The following is a 26,974-nucleotide window of genomic DNA, read 5'->3' as shown; positions in this document are numbered from 1 at the left end:
TTCCTGGGTAGGTAATGGGATTTCTTTTGCAATCATGGCAACCAAGGAGATAGTTTGATTTAAAGGAAATATGGAGCAAAATCACCAGAACAATGACTGCTTACGCAATGACTGATTACTGACCATGTATGACCACTTTCAAGACATTACTCTTTGGGTTAGGTGCAAAGACAAATGATTTTCCTTTGACTGATCCCAATTATACCTGATGTGATCTGTATCTGGATAAGGAAATATTCATGTTAATGCAAGGTGTAAATGCACACAAAGCACATTGTGATAGGCAGGGTGTCTGCGGGGTCTTAAGTCTTAAAGGGTGATAAGTCAATTTTGCGAAAATTAAGGCCATTAAAAGTATTAAAAAGTCTTAATGGCCATTTAACAAGGTTTTACATTTTGTAGATATTTTCAGTGTGCTCAAAGAGTTTGTATTCTAAAAGTGTGGGTGAACGTATTTATTTTGCACAGCCGAAAACACTTGATAGGCAGGACGTAACTTTAGCGTCTGTGCGATTCTTCGGTGTAACGTTAGGCGCAGGGATCTACTGTGAGAGCGTTGTACTCTCATACGCCCCTAAAAGTAGATCTGTGCGAACTGATTTACAAGTATAACCAACAATAATATTCCACCATATCGGACCCCCATGCCAATTGTTCAAAACATAGTCGGACTGAGCTATGTCGCCACTTGAACAGCCCCGTTACTCAAAAACAAGATGCACCGTCAGCAGGTGAAGCGGTAAGACAGAAGACAACAGGGAAATATATAAATATAGATTTAGCCAAAGCCAGGATGCCATTGTGCTGCTTTTATCCGCCTCGTCCTCAGAGCAACATGTTCATCATGTTATGTTTTACTAAAGTTATTGTAAAAATTTACATAAAACCCTATTTAAAAAGGTGTGTTTCTGTCTAAACCAGTTATAGCTCAAAGTGGCACGGCAGTCTTAAAATATGTTGAAAAGGTCTTGAAAAAGGTTTTGAAAAGTCACCTCACTCTGCCTCCTCCTGCTAGCTTAAGATGCACGGCAAAAGCTGCAAGTAGTAGCAGTAGGTGGCAAATATTCGCTTACAATGTCAACATACTCTAGAAATTACGCAAGGTGCTATGTTCTAAACAGGGGCAGACTGGCACAATAATTCAGGCCGGGAATTTGACTCCATCCCAGGCCACCCTGTTCACACAAACCACCAAACTGCAAATTTTTGTGGACTAACCCTATTTGTTGGTGTAACGGGGACCAAACCAGGTATAGTCTTTGCCACTATGTTCTTCTACACACATTTGGGAAATGTAATGAAATGAAAGTAAGTAGGCCTATAATGCAAATGTCAAAAAAGCACTCCTATAACCTATGTAAAGAAATATTGATTTCAATGTTCAGTCACCAGTGTCCATAACGCAAACAGCACAAAAATAAAACCTCTATCTTTCAATATTTCCTACTAGATAGTCTATATTTAATGTTTTCTATAGGCCTGGTCAATAAAGAAAAGAGATTCAGTAGCGCACAGAAGTCGTTGCTATGGTTACAACCTATGTGTTTCCTCGCGGAGCGCTTGTTTGCATATTTGTTCACATGAGGAGCGCTGTGAGACCCCGCAGATCCATAAGAGGACGTAGGAGGAGGGTCGCACCCTGTCTGAAAAAGTTTTATACACACAAACGCTGAACATGTGGCACCTGCGTGGAAGCTCTCAACACCGGCAGAGAAACAGAGAGGATCCGCCAAATGTCCTGCTTGCTCGATTATATAAAAAGTTTACCATATTATCGCTGCCGCTGGTCAAGTTGACAATTAACGGCAGGCCAAAACGGCCCTCAGGCCACCGGGAAATGTCCCAACTCTCCTGACGGGCCAATCCGCTAGTGGCTCTAGCAAAGCCATGTCAAGTGGCCAGCTGGCCTCAGTAACCTCCTGATCTCCTCTGTTTTAGATGACTCTACATAAGACATACTGTTTGCTCCATCAACCTAACAATACTGTCTTGTTTAAACAGCAGCAAGTATTATTTCTTACAGTATCTGTGTTGCTCACATGTGAAGCAACTTATTCAAAGGTACGCTAACTCTTGCAAAATCAAATAAACAAATTGAAAGTATTTGGGGAAAATGTCGCAACAGCCACGTCTCAATCACTTAATCTCAGTGTGCATGTAATCACAGCCTTAAAGTCACCAGTCAAACTCATATCAACAGCCAGGATTAAGATATAGGAACAGTTTTAAACTGGCTTTTGAGGTGCTGTTTTCTGAATGTTTAAGGAGTCGTGGTCCATTTTGGCTGAGAGTGGATAACTACTTTGTGCTGACAAGAGCCACAGCTGTACAAAAATGTGTGTGAATTGTAATTTGAGTGACCTTGAGTTATTTTCTTTAAAGCAATCTAGCCTTTTCTCCATTATGATAGTTTGGTTAACTGCTAACTCCTACTCCACAACACAACATAATGTTTCAGAAAATTACACCTTTACTAGAGAATTATTGAAACAAGCTGATTGGTATCAAAATTAACTGAAATAATCTCATCCCATTGGCAAGGTTTTCACAACACCAATAGATGACTTATCAAGGCAGTATTATATGCAGTCTTAACCATTATAATGAAGGAAAAATACAGCATTGGCTTATTCTACAATTGGAAACAATGGTTTAATGGCCATATTTTACAAACAACAAAAACTGTCTAGTCAGCATTATCATTAATTTCATCAACAGCCCACTTTTTTGTGTTTTGTTTTCAATGTTGAATTATTTACTAGTCTGAGAGTCTGAGCCTGAATTTGTGTGCGTAAGTGTGCTTTTGTGCACGTCCTGTATGTGAGGACCGTTTTAAGAACTTCAGCATGAAGACATTTCTAAGGGCTATTTGAGGGTTAACATTAGATTTTATTGTTATGGTTGGAATGAGGTACGGGGAAGGTCTAGGAAATACCCTATATCAATGAATGTCCTCAAATGTTTACGCACTGATAAGTATCTATACTTTATTTGTGATGACTTTCATTAACATAAATCCATTTTCTAGCCCTTACCCAAGCCTTACCACATCTACATGTCTATCCATAATCTTTACCCTCAACCTAACACTTAAAAACACTTAATCTCCAGGAATGATGAAGAAAGTTAATCTCATAGCCTTGATCAAACCATTCTGTCCTAACTCAACAACCACGAGAGCCCAATACAGCTATGTCGCATTACCTCGCATCAATTAAATTTTTGTCCTCTCCAGAAAATTCACAGTTCAAGGCCGATTCAGACTTCGGAGTTAAACCTGGCTGATAAACCAATTTTAATAGGAGGACTATTTATAACACAGTTTAGGTAGGTACAGGTAGACAATTTTCCTGGAGCCACCTTTCTCCTCATCATGTGAGGAAAACTGATTCCCCAGAGTAGTGCTGTCTGTGAGCCTCAGCAACAGCTTGCGACTGCAAACACCAATTACAACCTGGAAACAGTTGCAGCTGTGGCTGAGAACCACATAACTAACTTTCTCCAAATTTCCCACTCGTTAACTTTTCTGACAGGTTGGAGAAGAGAGCCAAGGATTTAATCACCACTTTAAACAACAATGTAGTGCAGGAATGTCAATACTTACTTGACCTCAACATACTCTTTTTTCATACAGAACCCAGGTACCCAGTGCATTGAACAGATGGGACAGTATCCTTCAATACTTGTTTTCGCAGTCAACATGGGAGGGGGGAGGAGAACCCATTTACAACTCCCCACTCATCCAACATAACAAATCTTTGTTTTTCATTTAAGCTCAATCTTGCACAATCACATCCTTGGAATGTAGTTCAGTCTTTAGTCTCAAACCTTAAACAACTCTTGAAAAAGTGAGGACAAGCTAAAATCTCCCCTCACTCTCAAAATCTCAAACTCAAATTTGTCCTCACAAATATAGTATAAGACACATACTCACTTCAATAATCATATATGTTTCTGAAATCCAGAATATAAAACGTGTTTTATTAATATAATGCATGTCCTGTAATAGCTGCTTGTTAAGTGAGTCTAGTTTAGATGGTTCAAACATCTGACTGAGAAGTCTGCTGTGGGCTTTATACTCTGGTGCGTTTTGGAGGTTAAAGGGTAATAAATTTCCTCCTGGGTCCAACTGAGGAAATTAGACTATATGAGCTGTGCAAACCTTCCTTTTAACTGGCATACCAGCTATTTAACTTCTCCCTCTCTATTTCTGTGGGTGTTCTTGTGGAGTCTCAGTCTTTGATTAGAAGTGATGTAGAGCTTTTTAATCTGAGTTAGTCTGCTGGTGAAACCCATGACTGAGGGGGCTGGCCTTGACATTAATGAAGAATGTCATTACCAGTCAAATTCATTTTTGTATACTAACATATATTGATTTTTTAAATCAGAACCTTAACAATATATACAAGTCAGTGTACATTTTGGCCTGCCTATGTGTGTCACTGAAGGCCTTAAAGTAAATTTTCATGGATTACATGCAAATTCAAATCCTGTTGTAGAGGAAAAAAAAGAATCATCACTCTAGCAGAAAATGCAGTGGAAAAACAGTGTTTTGAGGCAGCTAAGAGCTTTTGTTTCCCTGTTAAATGAAGCTGAAACACAGCAACACTTTCCCTCTCTAGAGCAAATTAAATTAACATAAATTTACATCACAGATTTTTGTTCCTCCTAAAGTTTTTTTGGGGGGGGGGGGGGGGGTCTCTTTATGCACTACATGACATTATTGATGGGTATTAATATGCTTCTGTCTGCGGAGAGGAGATAAAGACGGCTGACTAAGTAACTAAAACTGAAATATCCAGGAGATGGAAATGTCAAAGTAATTTTTTATGATCACGAAATTCCCTACCACTTTTTAAAAAGTTGGAGGTTAGAAACTGATTCAGAAACACCTCTGACTCTGGAAATTAATCCAGATTTGATGGTATAGTTAATGACACTGTACAATACTGAGCAACAACATACATTTTTTCACTGTCCTAAAACCTTCCTTACACATTGCATTCTCCTAGACACAAAGTACTATGTTTCTTGTCTAAGCCTTAGCAAACAATGAAAAAAATTAATCAAATCTGAAGTTTTGCACTAGAACTTATAAACTCAAACTTACTGCAGTACTACTAAAAGGTTTCTCAGGCAGTTTCTGTGCACTTGTGAAACATTTGCTCTCAGATTTCTGCTCTGCTCTTTCCTGCAATAACCCTGTCAGAATCTCGAAGGGCTGGAGCTAGAGCAATTTACAATTATTCATTTAGCTGACACTTTTATCCAAAGCGACTTACAATTGCTATACATGTCAGAGGTCGCACACTAAAGGCAAGCATCTAATCTATGCACCACCCTCACTCCACAGGAAATCTGTGTAAGCAACAATACAGGTGAATCTCAGAAAATTAGAATATCGTGAAAAAGTTAATTTTAACATATCTTCGATTCCTTACATATAAAGTGAACTATTTCAGGCATTTTCTTTGTTTTTATCTTGGTGATTATGGCTTACAGCTCATGGAAACCAAAAATCCATACCTCAAAATATAAGAATAAACAATGTATGATACTCAAATGTCGACCCGAGAAGAGCCTTTAATCTCTCAGTTTGGTTCAATATACACAACCACTATCATGGGTAAGACTTCTGACTTCATTGACACTCACTGACCCCCTAAGCCACAGAAGATCATTGCTGAAAGGGCTGGCTGTTCAGAGTGCTGTATCAAAGCATATTCATGGAAAGTTGACTGGCAGGTTAAAGTGTGGTAAGAAAAGGTGCACAAGCAACAGGGACGACCATAGCCTTAAGAGGATTGTGAAGAAAAGCCAATTCAAGAACTTGGGGGAACTCCACTGTGCTCCCTGTAACACATGACCCCCCCAGGCTCAACATTTAACTGTCTGATCTGCAGCCTCTCTGCTGTGTGTCTGCAGAGCGCCTCCACTCCACACACACACACTCTAAGTCAGCCAGCTGATCAGTAGACATTACCGACATTGACAACAACTACGCTCATTAGCATAACTACGTGGTGCAATAAAAACTTAGCGAGTAAACACTGAGACAAACCAGCAGCAGCAGAGGAAGGAGGACAACAGGAGGGACTGAGTTGTTCATTCTTTCTAAACTTCACTCAGGATGTTGTCAGGAATATGATTTATGACATGTTAGATTTATTTCCAGTGAGATATTAGTGACTTTGCGGTTGTAAATCCTGTTGCTGCTCTAAACAAAATTTAGTTAATAAAAAATGTTTAAAAAATAATACATGCAATTATTTAGTAATAAATAGGACTGATAACAGCATTGATAAAGAACTGAACCAATAAGAATCACCATTACAAGTGTGTTAATAAAATCTTAATGATCCCAACTCGTGAGAAAATTTCCAGCCCATCTCTGTGTCCTGGTTTTAAATCCGGCACAAATGAATCTGTAATTGAATAGCCCTGGTCTACAGTAATCATAGTAATATATCTTCCTTGCAACGAAATTTACATTAAACTGAATGCAGCATTGTATATAGGGCTGCAACTAACGACTATTTTGATAGTCGATTAATCTATCGATTATTGAAACGAATAATTGACTATTCGGATTATGAATCGCAAAATGATACAATGCCTCTCATTTAGCTATTAGCCTTTAAATTAAACCCGAGGTTGTTTTAAACATGTGCTAATTAACAGTCAAGACAATAAAATAAATACTGCTTTCAAAAATGCATCTTTTAATGAACGTTTCTGCTGCAGCAACAAAAGGTTCCACTGAAATCACGTCCTGATAAGCAGCTGATCTGCTGTTTAGTGACGGAGCAGCTTTCACGCCAGTACTGCAACACCCCGGGACAAACTGACACTGTATACAAAGAAAGAAATAACGTCATGCATTACATTTGCCGAATTTACAAGAGGGGATCAATAATAACGATTTTGTAGTGTTCCACAACATTTATATAGTTTCCCCTAACTCAACAACTCACAAAACTCAGTGATTTTTTTTAAGGGAGTTTGGGGCGGATTAGCCGCCACCTCACGCACAGAAAGGAGAACTGTTTTCTCTTCTTTAGAAAGTATGAAATTGTCCGGTGTTGTCTAATCTTGTGCCCTTGGCAGCAACACGTTCTCCAGCTGGGTACGTCGTCATGAGCGATCGTCTCATCATCGTTTATGATTGTAAAGTCAGGGCACATCTGGAATGTGAACGCGGCTGTTGTGCATCATAATTATGTGCTACTCACAGCACCATTACCTTAACAATCAATCAAATTGACAAACTGTATAGAAAATGTTACAGCTCATAACGTGAAGTAACTCAGCTTTAATGTGAAGCCAGCTCGCTAACTAGCTTACTGAGACCAGTCTTCATCATCCACAGAGACAACGTTACGCGACCAGGGGATCCAGAGAATGTCTAGAACACTAAAGCTTATTCTGCTCATGAAGCCTTACAAAGAAGTGTTGCATCAAAGAATGTACTGTAACTTGAGCTAAAGTTAACAGGAATGTTTTTTGAATAATGTAATTTAATAAAACTATAACTAAGTTACTGAAGCATACTAAAACATTACATTATGTGCTAAAGAAAACATTTTGGTCTAAAACCGCCACTGCTCAACAAGGAGCCACCACGCACAGATGTGTCCAGGAAATGAGCTACAAGTGTGTGTCAAGCCACTCCTGAACCAGAGACATCAGAAGCGTCTTACCTGGGCTAAGGAGAAAAAGAACTATAGTCTCATTTATAAAACTGTGCATAGAAACCTCACTAAAAGTGTATGTGCACCCAAAAGCCAAAAATGGCATACTCCAAAAAAATATTCAGACTTCTAAAACCATGCGTATCCACAGTTGTAAGCAAGTTCCCTTTATAAATCACAATCTACTTGAAATGTGGTGTTTGTGAGCGAGCTCCATGTCCGACCATTCAAATGCCCATGGTTGCATATAAATGGTCAGTGAAACGCCCCTCATTAATATATATTTGTACTGACTGTATGAAGAAAAGGAGGCAAATTCTGACCGAAAAGCTACAAAACAAAGTTTTAGTCAGTGTGACACTGACTTTCTTTTTGGTGAAGCTGAACTTTCACGAAACTCTTGCACACCGGAGGAAATGGGGCACCCCCTTCATAATCAATCTGCATCCCTCTTGAGCAGTGACATCACTGGCTGGAGGGGGACACACGCAAGACGAGATGACCCAGGTACTAATTTGGAGCCTTGCTTGTGTTTAAACATTTATTTAGGCTATACAAATAGCCCACCCAATAAACAAGGCAGCCGATGAGTTGTTGTAAATGACAATAAAACAGTGTTATTTGTGTTTTTACCGCACCGCATTACATCCACATGCTGGCGCACAGCGTTTGGCTCGATAAGGCAACGGACATGTGATAACAATAGGCTACATGAAACTATGCTCTCGTATTTGCTCGACTGACGCATTGAAAACGGCATCAATTTAAATGTAATTTGTGCCCCTGTTCACCTTATTTATGAGCCTATTAATTAATATGATTCATGATTAAACTGTACAACATATTTGAGGCGTTCTTTTGACGAAACAGATAACTCCATTTGTGTTTATTATCCTTAATCTGGATCTTTGTGTGATGCAAATAATCTTAAATTGTGTGGTGGTGTTTTTTGCGCACTTCAGGGAAAGTCAATCAAACAAATGTTTGTTTATTAAGAAAGTTTTAAGCCTACAATACTCAGAGGTAATATTTCAATTTATTTTACACAATTGCAGGCCTATTCATTTCAAACAGTTTCATACTTCTGCCATGTGAGTCGCCGTTTCTCATTTGTTCTCATGGTTCAGAGTTTACTTACAGGACCGCACATTCTCCCGTCAAGTTTGTTTTTTTATTGATCACAACCTTTGCTTGGCAGGTGGCGTCGCATGTTTCCAGCCTTGTTTTGTACATACGCACCACTTATAAATGAGACCCCTGGACTGTTGCTCAGTGGTCCAAAGTCCTTATTTTAGATGAAAATAAATTTTGCATTTCATTTGGAAATAAATGTCCCAGAGTCCGGTGGACAAGTGGAGAGGCACAGAATTGCTTGAAGTACAGTGTGAAGTTTCCACAGTCAGTGAGGATTTGGGTGCCATGTCATCTGCTGGTGTTGGTCCACTGTGTTTCCAGAGTCAATGCGGCAATCTACCAGGAGATTTTAGGGCACTTCATGCTTCCATCTGCTGACAAACTTTATGGAGGAGATGCTGCTCACAAGGATGTGACTAGGGCAGCTGACTAGGGCTGTCGCGATATATGCAGAGGATGGCAAGCACCACAACAAGGATGGATCGACATGGGCTGTACGTGACCCGACTTTAAACTCTGAAGATGTAAGTGTAGCCGTGTTTCGTGTTTTTTTCTGTTTACTTTAAAGGTTAGCTAAAAACTACATGACTAGAATCCGCGCGTGCGTGCGTGCGTGCATGCGGTATGTAAATTGACTTGATATACGTGCCCTGAAGGTAATGATTTAGCTACGTCTGAAAAAGACACGGTCAAACTACAAAAAGAAGTTTGCTTGGCAATGTTGTTGACTAGCACCAGAGACAATTTAGAGGAGACATAATAATAATCCTTGCCACTCAATCACATCCTTAATACAAGTCTATGGGGAAAGCCCGTAAAGATGGCGAAGATGGCGGTTATCCCGCCCCTCCCGCTAGAAAGCCAATCGTCTGCTTTTAACAGCCAAATTGTGAATCATTTCAGCCAATCGCATGGTTCCACTGATGTAAGGGTCTGTTTTACCTTTAATATGCAAGCGCGGTGACGCATGTGTAGTAGAAGTATAACCTGTCGGGAAAAACGCTTTTTAAACCTTATTTTGGGGCAAAGTTGTCAAAGCGATTTTTATCAGATTTTAATGCTGATTCTAGTCATGTAGTTTTTATGTCTCGGTGACCAGTAAAAGTGCAGTTCTGGCTCTCTCCCCATTCATTTAGATAGGAGCCTGGTCTTGTTAGTCCGAAATAGCTGCCCGGAAGCATTGCCAAGACGGTGGCCGAGTGGCAGGACTTGCCTAAAAGGACTTTGCTAGCACGCAGCAACTAGATTGCTCAGACCATAAAGCTTCTATTAGCGGCTCGCTGTGCAGTGAGGTGACAGATACAGACACTCTTACTCTACATTATACATTCATTGATTAACATATTGCCGCGGTGGAACTTACTTCACCGCAACAGCCCTACACCAGACCCAACAATACAGACAAGCTGAAGGCCGCTATCAAAACAACCTGGGCTTCCGTAACACCTCAGCAATGGCACAGGTGAGTGCCTCTATGCTGCACTGCATTAATAAAGATATTCATGCAAAAGGAGCCCCAGCCAAGTACTGAGTGCACAAATTATTGTCGTAGTACAGCTGTGCTCCTCCCTGTTCACCTGTGTTTCTGTTTTCCCATTCCTGCTGTGTTTTGTCTATCGGGTCTGTCTTTCCTCGTATGTGTCAGGTATCTGTGGGAGGTGTGTCCTCCGACGCTGGCAGGCAGCTTGACTCACCGGTTCCTTGTCAGTAATCAATATATTCCGGTCCAGCCCTCCAGTATTCGCCAGATCATCTGCTTACCTACATGGTAGCTAGTCACGGCTGAAACTTCTGAGTTGTTCATTACATACATTTCTGTATTAGATATTCTAATATTTTGAGATATGGATTTTTATGATTTCCATGAGCTGTGTCAGGGTTTTGAGGAAAAGCATTATTTGAATGTGAAGTTACACTCTCAAATTGAAAGACCATGCTCTTGAATAAAGATAGGAAAACAATCCCATACTTTATCATTGCTGAGAACAAAGACAAATTATCTGCAACAAGTTTCTTTGTTGTCATTAAGTAGTAGTGTGAATGAAATGTATCAGAAGTGCTCAAATATTAACATGCAATCTGTCATATTAAACTAAATCCACATTATGCTGCTACTTTCAGACATTTTCTATGTCTTGTTGGTCAACAACATCACATTTCTACACAGAATGAGAAAGAAGTTGCACTTCTTAGGAGAAGAACACAGGCTTGAGTCAAAATTGGGAGGGTGACTTTTCAAGAACCTCCACACTCACACAGGTGTTTTCACTTGGAGCAGATCTTGTACAGGTTTGGTTGGAGATGTGCTTGGAGTCCTGCTGAGAGGGCTATACAGCTAAAGTGAAAGCATTTGTGTGGATAACTACTGTTGACTTTGTTAAGTGCCACTGTCAGTTGGTAGTTTTTATTTGTGTGTCTTGTAATGACATTAAGTCATTTTGACAGTATTTTTGGTCTAACCCTTTGTTACAGTATCTCATCTTTTTTCTAATCTGTAATAACGCGCACGAAGTGCAAGGAACCTATAGTTTTTTTTTCATGTTCTTAGGATACTCGAATTCTCACGAAAATTTGCACACACCTCAGGTCTGGTGGGAAATCCAATGTTTTGCAGTGATTGGGGTTGGGCGTGGCCAGGGGGCTCAATAGCACCCCTAAACAAACAATAGGTTTTGGACAAAGTTTCTTTGATCTTCATGAGATGTGGTGTGATACTTGCTTTTATTACAAAGTCCACATTTCTGCTTTTTTAATAAGATTTTGCTGAACAGGAAAGTCAGCCATTTTGCGCTTCCTGCGACATTTTCAATTTTTCAAACAGATATTTGAGGCCTTTAGGATGCTCAAAGACCCACAAAACAGAACAGAGACAAACTGGTAATGTTTTGATTTGATGTCATTTTTAAGTGTTGTAGTGTAGAGTGTTGCACGTTGGCTCTATAGCGCCCCCTAAAGCCTTTTTGGCTGTGAAATGGCCAGGCATAGTCAAACCCTCACGAGACTTAACACACTTGTCAGAACGGATGTTTTGTATTGGCTGATATGGTTTGGGGGTGTGGTTTTGGAAAACTGGCTCAATAGTGCCCCCTACAAAATTTCAAAAAAGCAGCCCCTGCCGTATATTGTACCTCACTGTATGAAATGAGAGAGAGCGATGCATCATCTTCTAGACTTAAAAATAAGTCTCTTGGAGCCATACCCTAAACCCAACAGGAAGTTGGCCATTATGAATTATTTACGAACTTTTACCCCGGTTACACTCTCCATACTTTAACAAACTCCTCCTAGAGCATTAACCCAATCGACTTCAAATGCGGGCTGCGCAATCTTAAGAGCATTGCGATGTTAAATTGCAAAGCGTTTGATTGCTAAAACCGCGTGATTCTAGCGGCATGGCCATGGCGTGGCGTTGTTGAATTTTGATGTTTCCACATGAAAAAGGAAGTAGCATGTAAATGGGCAAGGCATGGTCAGATCTGTTCCAAATTTCACATGTAAACCCCTTAGAGTCTTACATGTCAATATCCAGTCATAGTGATAGCGCCATTTACTGGCATCTGGAAAAGACAATTTCTGATGCCTCTTTAATATTTTTACCCCATCCATAGTGAGGCATTTATGCTCCTCATAGCAGGGTGACCACATCCATCTCAAAGTTCTTGTCAAATGTTCTTGCCTTGGTGAGTAATTATTCGCAATTAAACAGGAAGCTGTTTTTGAGAGTTATACCCTAAACCCAACGGGAAGTCAGCCACTTTGAAGTAGCGGCTTTGGTATCGTAAGTCAACAAAGCAGCAGATGAAGCCGATATTCATTCAAGACTGTCTTTGTGTTATATTTACAGCAAAATAAAACTGAAACTGGCACCTGAAACCACCATGTCTTCTTTTCGGGTGTAACATTTGCATTGATAACTCGCAAGAGTCCCAGCTGTAGTATCCAAAATCATTTCAGTTTCACACTTGCTTCCAGTGAAAACCTCAAATGCCACTGCTGTCTACAGCTGTTATTAGAAGCTGAGTCTAACTTGTAGTAGCTCTCTCTTTCAAAGCTCTCTGGTTGTTGCTTTTACAGGCAATGTTGCAAATCTGTGTGCCAAAAGCAAAAGTGGATTTACGGGGTTCGTGTCAATGTGAAGTATCATGATTTTTCAGGTTTTTTAATGCACTGGATTAGCCATATGGTATGGCAATTACTTTATCACTCTATAAATCTACATATAACCTGGTAGAGAACTTTATCCAATTGTAAGTAAATTTAATAATTTGTGTTTAATGAAATCTTCCCTCTCCTGTCTCTCCTTACAATCTTTTTTGTATGCTATTCAAACGGGCACCGCCAACATTGTCTGTTGGTGGCACTCTGTCAAACATCTTATCTTTTAATAGCCAGATATTGTATAGCAAGGCATTACTAAACAGCACGTAGCATGTTCACTTAACCAACACAGCACTTAATATCAAAAGAAAACCAAAGGGATGACAGATAAATAAATCACATGTTGTTAAATACTGCAGCTTTCTCTGGACAGAGCGCTTATGTAAACTTATGTTTAAATTTCCCACTTTATTTCAGTTCATCACTCCAGACTCAACACCAGAACTTAATTTTGAGCAAAAAGGGCAAACCTACAGCATTTCTAGAGAATCTAGCATGTGTTGGATTTTATTAAAGCAGAGATTCCTGCAAAGACTCTGATAAAGCTTTTTACTCTGTTTGCATATTATCTGCATGAGGTTAATAGAGCCTCCCACTTTGAAGAAGACATACTAAAAGTAGAGATGTTTTACAGAGTGAGATGACATCTAATTATCCTGTAATGGAACCATGGGGAGTACAGGTCTGATAGCGCATCCATTGTAGCTGAAATTAGCAAAGAATTCATTAACTCTTGTGATACAATATTCTCCATATGTCCCAGAGGTACTTAAAATCCTATTCAATTTGAACTCAGGGTATCGCACTATCTGAAGTGGACATTTTGTGAGTTTCTGGATTTTAGAAAAGTAGAGTGAAAGGTAATTATTAAACCTTTAACCCAGACACTTTGTTTTGTGCTAATATGTTATGTTATAGATAGCAAGTGACTGCAGGAGACATTAGTGGGACAAATGATTTTGGTAGATGTACTGTTGCCTACACTTATTGGTCTTAAAATGTATGATGGAGCATTAAACTATGGTTGATTTAACTCGGTTCAACTTGTTCACCAGAGCTGCATACTTTATGTGACTTGCAGTTTGGTAGATCAGGCTGTGTGTCGGAAGATATACGGGCCTGACTCTTTAAACCATAAAATAAAAACCTGAAAGGGCTAAATCAAGAGAAGAGCAGGCTTGCCAAAGCCAAAAGAGGCCTATGATTCAGCATGACCACTGTCAGTATCTTGCCTCACATGCAACCTTGTCTTCGAGAAATTATGTTTATATAGTCCTAACTTGTTTGTAGTAGCAAACATAAACCTGGATTATGATCAGAAGCAACATTTGTTTTTGAGAGAATGAGTTGCAGAGTAGGTGTCAGGGTGGATGGTGGGTACATGGCCTCAGATTTACTACAAATTGTCAACATGTCTCTCCTCAGGTTTTTTCCCCACAGGCCCTGAAAACTGCAGTCATTAAGCCACTCTTAAAAAAGAGCAATCTAGACAGTTCATTAATGAGCAATTATAGGCCTATATCAAATCTCCCATTTTTAAGTAAAATCATTGGAAAGGCTGTTTTTCAACAGTTTAGTGCTTTCTTGGCACTAAATAACTGTTTTGAGGTCTTCCAATCAGGTTTTCGACCACACCACACAGACGGCTCTTATGGTGTTCAATGATATCCATTTAAACACTGACAGTGGCAGAATTTCAGTCTTAGTATTATTGGATCTCGGTGCTGCATTTGACACGGTCGACCACAACATATTACTAGACAGACTTGAAAACTGGGTTGGACTTTCTGGCACAGTACTACAGTGGTTTGAATCCTACTTAAAAGACAGGGACTACTTTGTGTCTATAGGTAATCACACATCTGAACTGACAAAAATGACATGTGGAGTTCCCCAAGGCTCCATTCTGGGGCCTCTTTTGTTTAACATTTACATGCTTCCACTGGCTCAGATTATGAAAAACAACAAAAGATGTTACCATAATTATGTACATGACACACAGATTTACATAACCATATCACCAGGGGACTGTGATCCCATACAAGCGCTGAGTAACTGTATTGAACAGGTCAATGGTTGGATGTGCCAGAAATTTCTTCAATTAAACGAAGGTAAAACTGAAGTTATTGTTTTTGGAGCCAGGGAGAAACTGGAAGTCAGTGCTCAGCTTCAATCTGTAATGTTAAGAACCACAAATCAAGCCAGAAATCTTGGTGTAGTCATTGACTCAGACCTGAATTTGAGGAGCCACATTAAGGCAATTACAAAGTCAGCCTACTATCACCTGAAGAATATATCACGGATTAAAGGACTTACAGTGAGGAAAATAAGTATTTGAACACCCTGCTATTTTGCAAGTTCTCCCACTTAGAAATCATGGAGGGGTCTGAAATTGTCATCGTAGGTGCATGTCCACAGAGACATAATCTAAAAAAAAAAAAAATCCAGAAATCACAATGTATGATTTTTTAACTATTTATTTGTATGATACAGCTGCAAATAAGTATTTGAACACCTGAGGAAATCAATGTTAATATTTGGTACAGTAGCCTTTGTTTGCAATTACAGAGGTCAAACGTTTCCTGTAGTTTTTCACCAGGTTTGCACACACTGCATGAGGGATTTTGGCCCACTCCTCCACACAAATCTTCTCTAGATCAGTCAGGTTTCTGGGCTGTCGCTGAGAAACACGGAGTTTGAGCTCCCTCCAAAGATTCTCTATTGGGTTTAGGTCTGGAGACTGGCTAGGCCACGCCAGAACCTTGATATGCTTCTTACAGAGCCACTCCTTGGTTATCCTGGCTGTGTACTTCGGGTCATTGTCATGCTGGAAGACCCAGCCTCGACCCATCTTCAATGCTCTAACTGAGGGAAGGAGGTTGTTCCCCAAAATCTCGTAATACATGGCCCCGGTCATCCTCTCCTTAATACAGTGCAGTCGCCCTGTCCCATGTGCAGAAAAACACCCCCAAAGCATGATGCTACCACCCCCATGCTTCACAGTAGGGATGGTGTTCTTGGGATGGTACTGATCATTCTTCTTTCTCCAAACACGGTTAGTGGAATTATGACCAAAAAGTTCTATTTTGGTCTCATCTGACCACATGACTTTCTCCCATGACTCCTCTGGATCATCCAAATGGTCATTGGCAAACTGAAGACGGGCCTTGACATGTGCTGGTTTAAGCAGGGGAACCTTCCGTGCCATGCATGATTTCAAACCATGACGTCTTAGTGTATTACCAACAGTAACCTTGGAAACGGTGGTCCCAGCTCTTTTCAGGTCATTGACCAGCTCCTCCCGTGTAGTTCTGGGCTGATTTCTCACCTTTCTTAGGATCATTGAGACCCCACAAGGTGAGATCTTGCATGGAGCCCCAGTCCGAGGGAGATTGACAGTCATGTTTAGCTTCTTCCATTTTCTAATGATTGCTCCAACAGTGGGCCTTTTTTCACCAAGCTGCTTGGCAATTTCCCCGTAGCCCTTTCCAGCCTTGTGGAGGTGTACAATTTTGTCTCTAGTGTCTTTGGACAGCTCTTTGGTCTTGGGGTGGACAGGTGTCTTTATGCAGCTAACGACCTCAAACAGATGCATCTAATTTAGGATAATAAATGGAGTGGAGGTGGAGATTCTGAAGGCAGACTAACAGGTCTTTGAGAGTCAGAATTCTAGCTGATAGACAGGTGTTCAAATACTTATTTGCAGCTGTATCATACAAATAAATAGTTAAAAAATCATACATTGTGATTTCTGGATTTTTTTAGATTATGTCTCTCACAGTGGACATGCACCTACGATGACAATTTCAGACCCCTCCATGATTTCTAAGTGGGAGAACTTGCAAAATAGCAGGGTGTTCAAATACTTATTTTCCTCACTGTATGTCTCAGCAAGACCTGGAAAAACTTATCCATGCATTTATCCTCAGTCGACTCGACTACTGTAACGGTGTCTTTACAGGGCTCCCTAAGAAATTCAGACTGCTGCAGCTGATTCAGAGCGCTGCTGCTCGAGTCCTCGCTAAGACCAAAAAAGTGGATCACATCACTCCAGTTCTGAGGTCTTTACATTGGCTTCCTGTACGTCAAATAATTGATTTCAAAATCCTGCTGTTAGGTTATAAAGCACTAAATGGTTTAGGGCCAAAATACATTTCTGATCTTCTGCTTCGTTATGAACCATCCATACATTACATACATTTCTTCATTTAGCTGATGCTTTTATCCAAAGCGACTTACAATTGCTATACATGTCAGAGGTCGCACGCCTCGGGAGCAACTAGGGGTTAAGTGTCTTGCTCAGGGACACAGCGGTGGATGGATACATATAGCACGATTCACAATATTGGGTTCACAAGAACAAGCCAAGGATATTTTAACACTATTTGATAAAATATTCAATGCTGAAATATATTTAAATTGGGGTCTGGGGGTCCCCTAGGAAATTTTGAGCACTAAACACTTAATTTCCTGCATTCTGGAGACATTTTCTGCACCAATTTATGGTAGAATTGTCTTATTTCAATAAAGTGATTAAGATTTTTTTAGCTTAAATGTTTTTGAACAATGCACATTTGTGTCTTTTATCTTTAAATTGCATTGCATGTTTTCTTATTGTGCAAATAAACCTACCTAACGGTAATTTATGCTGAAAAAAAGAGGTGGATGCAAGTCTCGGCAGGTAGCCTACAAAATTTGATCTGCCGAATTATACATCCACCTCTTTAGGTCCTTGTCAGAAATTTTGTTGTGCTCATTGATCAAACAGCGTTATCGCCACATAGCGCTATATTTACTGAAGTGTATTAAAACATTAAAGACTCTAAACATTCATAAAATATATACTTCGAATCATTTATCACCATTGATGAAGCCCACAAAGAATATTATAGCGTTTAAAAGCATTATTTGGGGGTGGATACAATTCTTGGCAGGCAGGCAGGCAAAACTCGGCATAACACCAGTTCGCACGCCAATCAGCTTGTTGTGCTAACCTCAGCGCCACTGCCCTCAGCCTCGCCCGCCAACGTTACCTGTCACACCAAACGGAGTATATTATTAAGTCTCACACACAAAGTATTCATTTATGACGTTACGGCATTAATTAAATCCTATGAAAGGACAAGAAAAAATTTAAGACCTTGGTAAACAAAATTTAATTCTAAAGGCCTTATTTTTGGAATCTGAAATTTAAGACTTTTTTAATACTTTTAAGACCCCGTGGGTACTCTGGCTTTCTGTCCCCAGACTCAAAACTAAACAAGGAGAAGCAGCGTTCAGTTATTATTCTCCGTATATCTGAAACAAAATTCCAGATAACTGCAGGTCTGCTGAAACTGTCAGTTCTTTTAAATTAACACTGAAGACTTTTCTTTTACCACTGTCTTTAACTAGTAGATTGATAACTTACACTGCACTGTAACTTTTACTGTCCTGTTCTTTTTCTTTGTTTTTAGATATTAACACCGTTTAAAAAGCTTTTGATTCTACCATCTCACACGGCTGATCCTCATTTAACAGAGCCGAGTAGAATTACAAGGATTAGAGTAAGGGTTAGAGTCCCCTTAGGGTTAGAGTCCCTAACTAACTAAAGGGGGGGACAGAGTGGGAGATGGGGAATCAAAAAATAGAAAATAAAAACAGGCAGGTCTCCCACCTTTGCTTATTGTACTCTAGCTTTTAAACTTTTTTTTATATTTCTCTGTTGCTTTTATGTTTTATGTAAAGCACTTTTAATTACCTTGTTGTTGAAATGTGCTATACAAATAAACTTGAAAACCAAAAAAAACCCCCCAAAAATTTAACCCCGTCTACTTGACATAGCGACTGGCTTTTGGATTAGCTCTTTGAAGTTTGAGAAGTAGACCTCTGTGTATTCGAAGCATGTCATTGCTTGCTTTTGTTCCTCAAATGCAATCATTTTAATGTTCAAATGTTCTTTTCCATTTGATCATTTTAACAGGACATCCCTGAGGGTTCAGCTTCACTGAATGCAGCATTTCAATCTACATGCTCTTCACAGATTATTTTACAATCCCTCAGTGCTTCCTTCAAATCTGCTGTCATTTTTGAATAATTTATTTTAGTATCTCTACATGCTATCTTCAGTATTTCTTGAATAGTATAAATTAGCGGAAGGAAAATTATAGCATTCTTTGAGTGTGATCACTGGCGCAACAGGACACACTTTTATTTCTTTTATTGACACAGTGGGAGTCATTCAAGCCTCTCATCATCCGCTCCCTGGGCAGAGAACAGAAAAAGCAAAAATCCAGAGAAATCTTGCACCTGTGCATTTCCTTAACAGACACGTGCAGCTAAATTCATAGAAGTTTCCATTTACTTTTTCCAGTTGTTTTATTCCAAGTCATTGAAGATAAAGAAATAGTGAACTGTTAAAAAGGACCTGGAAATGGTGGATAAAAATGTGATCATAAACATACAATTTTCCTTCTCTTTAGCTATTTATGTATTTTTTTCATTGCTTTCTACAATGAAGAGGTTACGTGAGTGGCACTGAAATAAAGTGGGTTGAATGTTTTTATTGGAGGGAATCTAAGCCTGCTGCTGTTAGACTCTTTGGGACTGTTCATCTGATAATCCATCTACAAATTAAACCCTGTCTATTTGACATGGAGACAGGCTTCTGGATTAGCTCTTTGAAGTTTGAAAAGTGGACCTCTGTGTATTCAAAGCATGTCATTGCTCGCTTTTGTTCCTCAAATGCAATCATTTTAATGTTCAAAGTTCTTTTCCATTTGATCACTCGAACAGGACATCCCTGAGGGTTCAGGTTCACTGAATGCAGCATTCCAATCTACATGCTCTTCACAGATTATTTTACAACCCCTCAGTGCTTCCTTCAAATCTGCTGTCATTTTTTGAATAATCATTTGTTTCAGTATCACTACATGCTTACATGATTCAAAATTACCAAAATACCATTAGGATTCCACGGCTCACTGGAATGATAATTGAATTTAACTCACTGCTCACTCAAGGTTGGTATCAAGTGTTATGAATAAATGGGCTCTCAGCTGAATGAAGAGAGTTGATTAATGCTTCTCCATGCAGATAAAACAGCAGCAATCAGTGGTAAGAGAAGAGGCGGTTGTAGAGTGTGGTGACTCTTCTGCTGTTTTCTGCTGCATTCTGGAGTTGGGCTGGATAATTACCAGCGGCCCTCTCCTGATTAGTGATCTGATGAGACTGCAACACTATGTATCGCCACCCACCTGATTACAAATGACATCGCAGACCTCTGTTGTCACTTTGTATTCATCATAATCATTCTGGGAAATGTATCTGGCATAGCAATGCATCTTTGATGATGGCAAAACATTGTGTAACGTTAAAAAAACACGACTGAGCATGTGGGTCTAAAGTCTTTGTATCTTTTATCAGTGTTACTTTCAGAAGGGGGACTGTGTACAGCCTCCTCTCTGCATGCTTCCATAAAATTATTTATAATTCGTCCTGATCAGTGGTAGAATGTAACCAAGTACATTTACCAGAGTGAGTAAATTTGAGGTACTTTACTGCAGTATTTCCATTTTATGCAACTTTATACTACTGCTCCACTACATCATGGAAGCAAATATTGTACTTTTTACTCCTCTACATCCTTTCTGTCCTGAAAAAAATAAATAAATAAATGTATATCTAAATTTGGTGATTTTGAAACTGAAGCTTTAAAGCCCCCCTCCAGTGTATTTTGACATTTCTATATTTCATATTTTTCTGAGTCATTTCCTTACAATGTTGATTACCCACATAGTTCGCCAAATATTTTTTGACAAATGGCTTAATTTTGTGCTCAAAGTTGCAAAAGTTGCTTAGTTGTTAAAACGGGGTTGTGACGTATGACTATAGTAATTCCATAAGTCATACATCATTCTCCAAGCTTGCGCACGCGCACTGTCATGACTTGTTAAAAAACATCATTGTGAGCTAGCTAACCAATTTACCATGTAATTTACTTAGAACTTACAGTAGGTATGTCTCTCTGTGTCAGATTGTTGGTTTGTCTTTCTAGTTTAGTTAGCTAACGTTAAGTTAGCCAGGCGTAGTTAGCTAGCATAGTTATTGCAGAAAGTTAGCTAACAGAGGGTCTTTATTTTATTTTTTAGTTTCCTCCTCTTGGTTTAGTGTGCTGTTCATTTTCATTATGGCATTTGTGCATGCGGTGTTGGAGGACAGATGGCACTTTCACCTGCCACCATCTTATATACAGTCTGCAACATGCATTTACCAATGTATCAGTGGAGGCACCCCTCCAGTGTGCAGTGCGTGACAGGATCATCGACCGTATGATTGCCAACAGCTGATACGCGCACATTAGTTTCTATCATGGGTAAGTAATAGCTACTCCTGCCAGACAGTAAAGTGTACTAAACTTTACAGTGTAGTGATGTTAACACAACATATCATTAGTGAACATTCCAGCCGGTCAGTTTTTGGTTGTCATGCAATGTATTACGTCCGACTATTAACCACACCCCCATTCTCTGTTTGAGAAAAAACATTAACCAGAAATGGCAGTTAAAACTGGCTGGAGGGGGGATTTAAATTTTTCTTTGTGGGTTGAAAGAATTCACTAAATAAACCATTGGATCCACGTATATTTTAAACAATGCTGTTCCTCTGAACACATAAATTGTAGTGGAGTATTTCCAAAGTGTGGTATTGCTTAAGTAAAGGATCTGAATACTTCTTCCACCACTGCTCCTGATATCAATTATCACCACCAAGCCACCTTGGGGCTTCGACGTTTGATAATAAATTAATTTCTCTTAAACATTTTTCAACATCACCTTTGTTTCTTATCACTATGGCAGATAAGTGTGAGGAAGAAGGATAAAGGGCTTAGGTTAGAAGGTTTCTTTTTGACACTGCAAGATCTACACAATGTAGACTATTAATTAGGAACATTGCTACATCTCGTCTTTGCCCGGCCAGTGTTCACCCCTTCAGTGATCAGATAAGAGTACAGACATAGATCACTAGGCTTTGTTGCTCTGCTGATTACATCTCCAGCAGAATTATGCAAAAAAAACTCCATAAATAAAAGCAATCTGGCGGACACAAAGTCTCTAAACACTTCATGTTTTATTGATATTCCGCATCCAAACAGTTGGGGTTCATCCCTCAGACTGTTCACGGCTTCAATACATCTCTCAGGATGTCAGCAGGACCTCAGTCTCACCTCCATGTGTCTGGACAGATTATGGAAGCTAGATGTGTTGCAGTAACATATGTGTGCAAGCTGCTTGGTTGTTTTTAAGCTTGTGATTCATACAAGAGATCAAGAAGGCTAACCCTTAGCATCTGCTACAAAACTATTCTTGAAGAATGTTACCATTGTGTCTTACAGCTGTTCATTACAAAAATTTAGCAAGAAAGGGCAGATTTAGTTGATAAAGAGTGAACAACAATCTTATAACCATCTGCAACAACTTTGTCAGCTGGAGGAGACCAGAAGTTTCATGCAAACTGTCTGATATACACACTGAAAAAACAAAACAATAAGCTGGATGATAATATCCCGCTGTCCATGGGCTACAAAATGTGACATGATGCTGAGTTACTTCAGCTTAATATTTTTACTAAACAGAATACTTGCATCTGTGACTCATGTTTACATGAAAACATACAAAGCTGAATGAATGTGGTGAAAGCAAAACTACTGTGTACTTTTAACTGCCACTGCAACTTGTACATTAAAACATTGTTTGTGCCAGTGGATCCAAGTTTCGCATTTACAATAAATGGCTAATTCTGGACATATATTCAATATAATTATGTGCTTTGTTATTTTTTTGGCTCTGGGAAAAAAGATTTTGTGGGAGGCATTTCTTTTTATCAGTTTTATTGAGTGTTAGATGTCCAGGGCAAAAATGACTTTTGGTAAAAAAAATACAACACTCTTCAAAAGAATCAAAAAAAGTGTTATATACTGAGGAGAAAAAACATTTAATCCAAAATGGCCGACTTCCAAATGGGTTTAGTTAGTTGCTCCAAAAGGCTTTTTTGTACATCTGGACATGATACATGTTCCACAAAAATTTGTACACGTAGGTGAAACTTTGGCTGGCGGGTGCTCTGTAGGGGGCGCTGGCAAGGCATTTTGACACACCCATGCATGAAACACATAAAATACCAAATTTTTGGTGAGTTTTCGAGCATGTTTAGGTCCCCAAAATGTTGGATGGATGGACAAACAAACACATTTTATACTATGAATTTTCACTGTTTGTTTATTCCCGTCCCTTCTGATCTTTCTAAAGCTGTGGCATCACTGGAGCAGATGTCAGAAAAGAAGGCACAGAAACATAAATAAATATATAAATCAGGATGAGTTTATTTGGTTCATTTGTTCAGACATGAAGGCGCAGCTGTAGAAGCAGGCTGGCCCAGGTGGAGTTGAAGAAAATAGTTTAATTTAACCATCAGGCAGATTGAACCGTAGCTACAATAGATGCTGCTCCTGCTCCTTCCCATTGTACACAGGGAAGGTCATGTCAATATATATGCAGAAATGCTTTAGTTTCCCTGCTCAACAATACACACACGTTTTTCTCCTAATGAAAATGGCAAGGAATTTATCAAGTGTAAGACTTATTGTGAATTTAAAACATTTTTGAAATATGCACAATAATGGCGGTGCATTGCTCCCACCATGACAATTCTTAATAAAACTTCATTTCTTTTTGTTAAAAATTTATTTTTATAATGACTTATGACATATTTCCTTGTTATTTCAAGAAAAGTGCTATGACAATATATGACAATCTTGTTGCATCACTTTATTAAAAAAAATAGCTCTCAAAAACAAGAAACTAGTACAAAACGATATGTCAGGATGTTGTTATAACAAGAAATATCCATATTTGTCATCTTTTACTGGAAGCAATATACTGCCACACACCAGCTGTGGTATCCTTAAATACGGTTTTATATTTTCTTGCAGAAAAAAAAAAATTCAATTCAGTTTTCCGAAAAACAATTACAGTTGCACATATCTGTGTCTTGCTCATGTGTGCTCAGACTAACCAATACTATGATCAGTCTTTCAACAAAGCAATTTTATACACAACACGCTCATTTAATTTTCCATTGCAGTGTGATATTTGGATCCTAAACCATCTAGTTTAGTTTTTGGCCCAGACTCATCAAAATCACCATCCACACTGTGATTTTACCCCACAGAGTCAGATATGTAGGTGTATCTAGATTCAAATGACATACGGTATTTATAACCATCCGTTCTGGCAACATTCAGGCTGTCATGCTGTGTCAAAATCCCTCAACTCCTCTGTGTAATTATTCAGTCTTTGCTCCTGTAATACATCAGTAATACTGTTTATGGCCCAAGGTCAGAGCGGAGGGGCCAGGGAGCCAAACCTGTGATGGATTAACAGTTTCCAAGGCTTTGAACTCTCTGTGACAGTGACACATTTCAGCAAAGAAAGAAAGCCCCCCTTTAGACTCTTTTCTCTGACACTTGAAAAGGGCAGGGTGAGAAGGCGCTCTTAGTGTTTCTCTGAGTATTATACTATGATCGTCAAGCAGTTAACACAAAGCTAAATCACATACAGGTGAATCTCAAAAAATTTCAATACTGTGAAAAAGTTTTTTTTTTCCTTTCAGTAATTTAAGTCAAAAAGTAAAACTTTCATACATTATAGATTGACTACATACAAAGTTAAATATTTCATGCCTTTTGTTGTGTTAATCTTGATGATTATGGCTCACAGCTCACAGAAATCCAAAATCTTAGAATAAAGAATTAAATATCGACCTGAGAAGAGCCTTTTATCTTTCAGTCTGGTTCAGTACACACAACTACAATCATGGAGAAGACTTCTGACTTGACAGTTGTCCAGAAGACGCTCATTCCTTCTGTGGCTTACCCTCCACAGATGAGGGTAAGCCACAGAAGGTCATCGCTGAAAGGGCTGGCTGCTCAGAGTGCTGAAAGCATATTCATGGAGAGTTGACTGTCAGGTTAGAGTGTGGTATGAAAGGGATATAATTTTACGATAACAATATGGATATGAATATGGAGTGGAGAGGCACAGAATCCAAGTCACTTAAAATCCAGTGTGAAATTTCCACAGTCTGTGAGGATTTGGGGTGCCATGTCATCTGATGGAGTTGGTCTACTCTGTTGTCTCCAGTGAGTCAATGCAGCTGATTTTAGAGCACTTCATGCTTCCATCTGCCGACAAGCTTTATGGAGATGCTGATTTCCTTTCCCAGCAGGACTTAGCAGCTACCCACTGTGCCAAAACGACTAGTAACTGGTTTGCTGACCATAGTATTACTTTGCTTGATTGGCCAGCCAATTCTCCTGAACTGAACCCCATACAGAATCTATGTGGTATTGTCAAGAGGAAAGAGAGCCAGCAGACCCAACAATACAGACACGCTGAAGGCTGATGTCAAAGCAATCTGGGCTTCCCTAACACCTTAGCAGTGCCACAGGCTGATTGCCTCCATGCCACACCATGTCGAGATCTGACCAAGTACTTAGTGCATAAATTAACCTTTTTCAGAAGAAGTTGTATTATGCACTCTTTGTTCTAATATTTTGAGGATTTTTGACTTCCATGAGCTTCAAGTCGTAATCATCAAGATTAAAACAATAAAAGGCCTGAAATATTTCACCTTATATGTAATGAATCTACACATACATATTTTTCATGATATTCTAATTTTTTGAGATGCACCTGTGACTGGCAGCATATACAATTTGATACTTTTTCAGGAATCAACATCCATAAAATTACCTACAAATTAATTAAAACTACTGTTTTAAAAAAGGTGCAACCTGCTGATAAGATTATTTGTAAAACTAGTAATCACATTTCATTGTTGTGCTGATTGAGGGCTTATAGCATTGATGCAATTCATCCATGAGTGATTCTGCCTTGTGTTTCTTTTCATTTACAACTAAATACCTAATCATTTAACCTTGTTCCATCTCAGATCCAGATTGATTCTTGTTTGTGCTTTACTCACAACTAAATTATCAGCCATTGAGTCTCATTTTGCCTGAAAAGATGTCATGGGAGATCTTTTGGCATCCACCTTGAACTTGAAAGGAAAGTTGTTTTTGCTTTGGGCTTCTTGTTCAACCACGGTTCAGTTGAATGCACATACAAAATAAAGGAGCTTGTTACCGCCGCCTCCAACATCTCCCTCTGTGGTTCAGGGCCTCCCTGAGTTTAGATTTGTTGTTTGCAGCTGCAGTCTCTAGGGTTTTAACCTTAGTTGGCACAGTTCAGTGCTCCTCAGGGCTTTGTAGCTCTATTGACAGCTTGATACGAACAAATGAACAGGGTTTGAGTTTCCAGAATGTTCTGTGGCCATGAGTTTTAGTCCCGAAAGTGGGTTCAACAGACACACTTTCCTGACTGAAGTATATTTCTTTCCTTGTAAATGTATCAAACTGAATGGGAATTTGTTTTTGCAAATGGTCTAGAAAAAGATGCATAGGCTAAGCCTGAAAGTGGACACCGATCGTAATCGGTCGATAATGGCTTTAACTAGTTTGATCGGTGGTTGCTAAAAAGGCCGATAAGAAAAGGCGATCAGATGATGCAATACTCGCCAGACAAATTTTCAGCGGCAGCTAAAATGTTCTGAGCGGTAAGTTAGCTAGCACCAAAGTCCTTTTCAGACAGGAAAGGACTGATGCGCCCAGTTAATCACTTAGAATGAGAGTTGAGCAGCAATCAGAAAAACGGAGCAATAAGCAGGAGCGATCATGTCACCCGCAACCGGAGTTTAATCGTCTTGACCCACAGCACATCAGGCAGAGAGAGACTGATCCTTCAGTGTGAGTTTCCTGATGCAAAGAGAAGCGCCACTCTATCAGTGAACTGCCTCTCTCTCCGTTTGTGTTACAAAACGGAGACCTTTTGCTACGTTTCCGCCTCCCGTCCAGACTAAAACGGTGAATCAGAAGATGTTTGTTTGAAAACGCT

The 26,974-nt window shown here is 39.3% G+C and overlaps 1 long non-coding RNA gene across 1 annotated transcript in view; it reads right to left on the bottom strand.

Moving 5' to 3' along the window:
• LOC119900357 overlaps positions 1-26,974 on the bottom strand; it is a 52,683-nt gene that overhangs the window by 1,367 nt on the left and 24,342 nt on the right. The gene's annotated exons all lie outside the window — the stretch shown is intronic.

This window comes from Micropterus salmoides, unplaced genomic scaffold, assembly GCF_014851395.1.
Source record: "Micropterus salmoides isolate LMB-PRFRI ecotype aquatic unplaced genomic scaffold, ASM1485139v1 Ms_hic_scaffold_13, whole genome shotgun sequence".
Taxonomy (NCBI): domain Eukaryota; kingdom Metazoa; phylum Chordata; class Actinopteri; order Centrarchiformes; family Centrarchidae; genus Micropterus; species Micropterus salmoides.
Note: the sequence above shows the minus strand (reverse complement) of the source record. Positions and strands in the feature narration are given on the sequence as shown.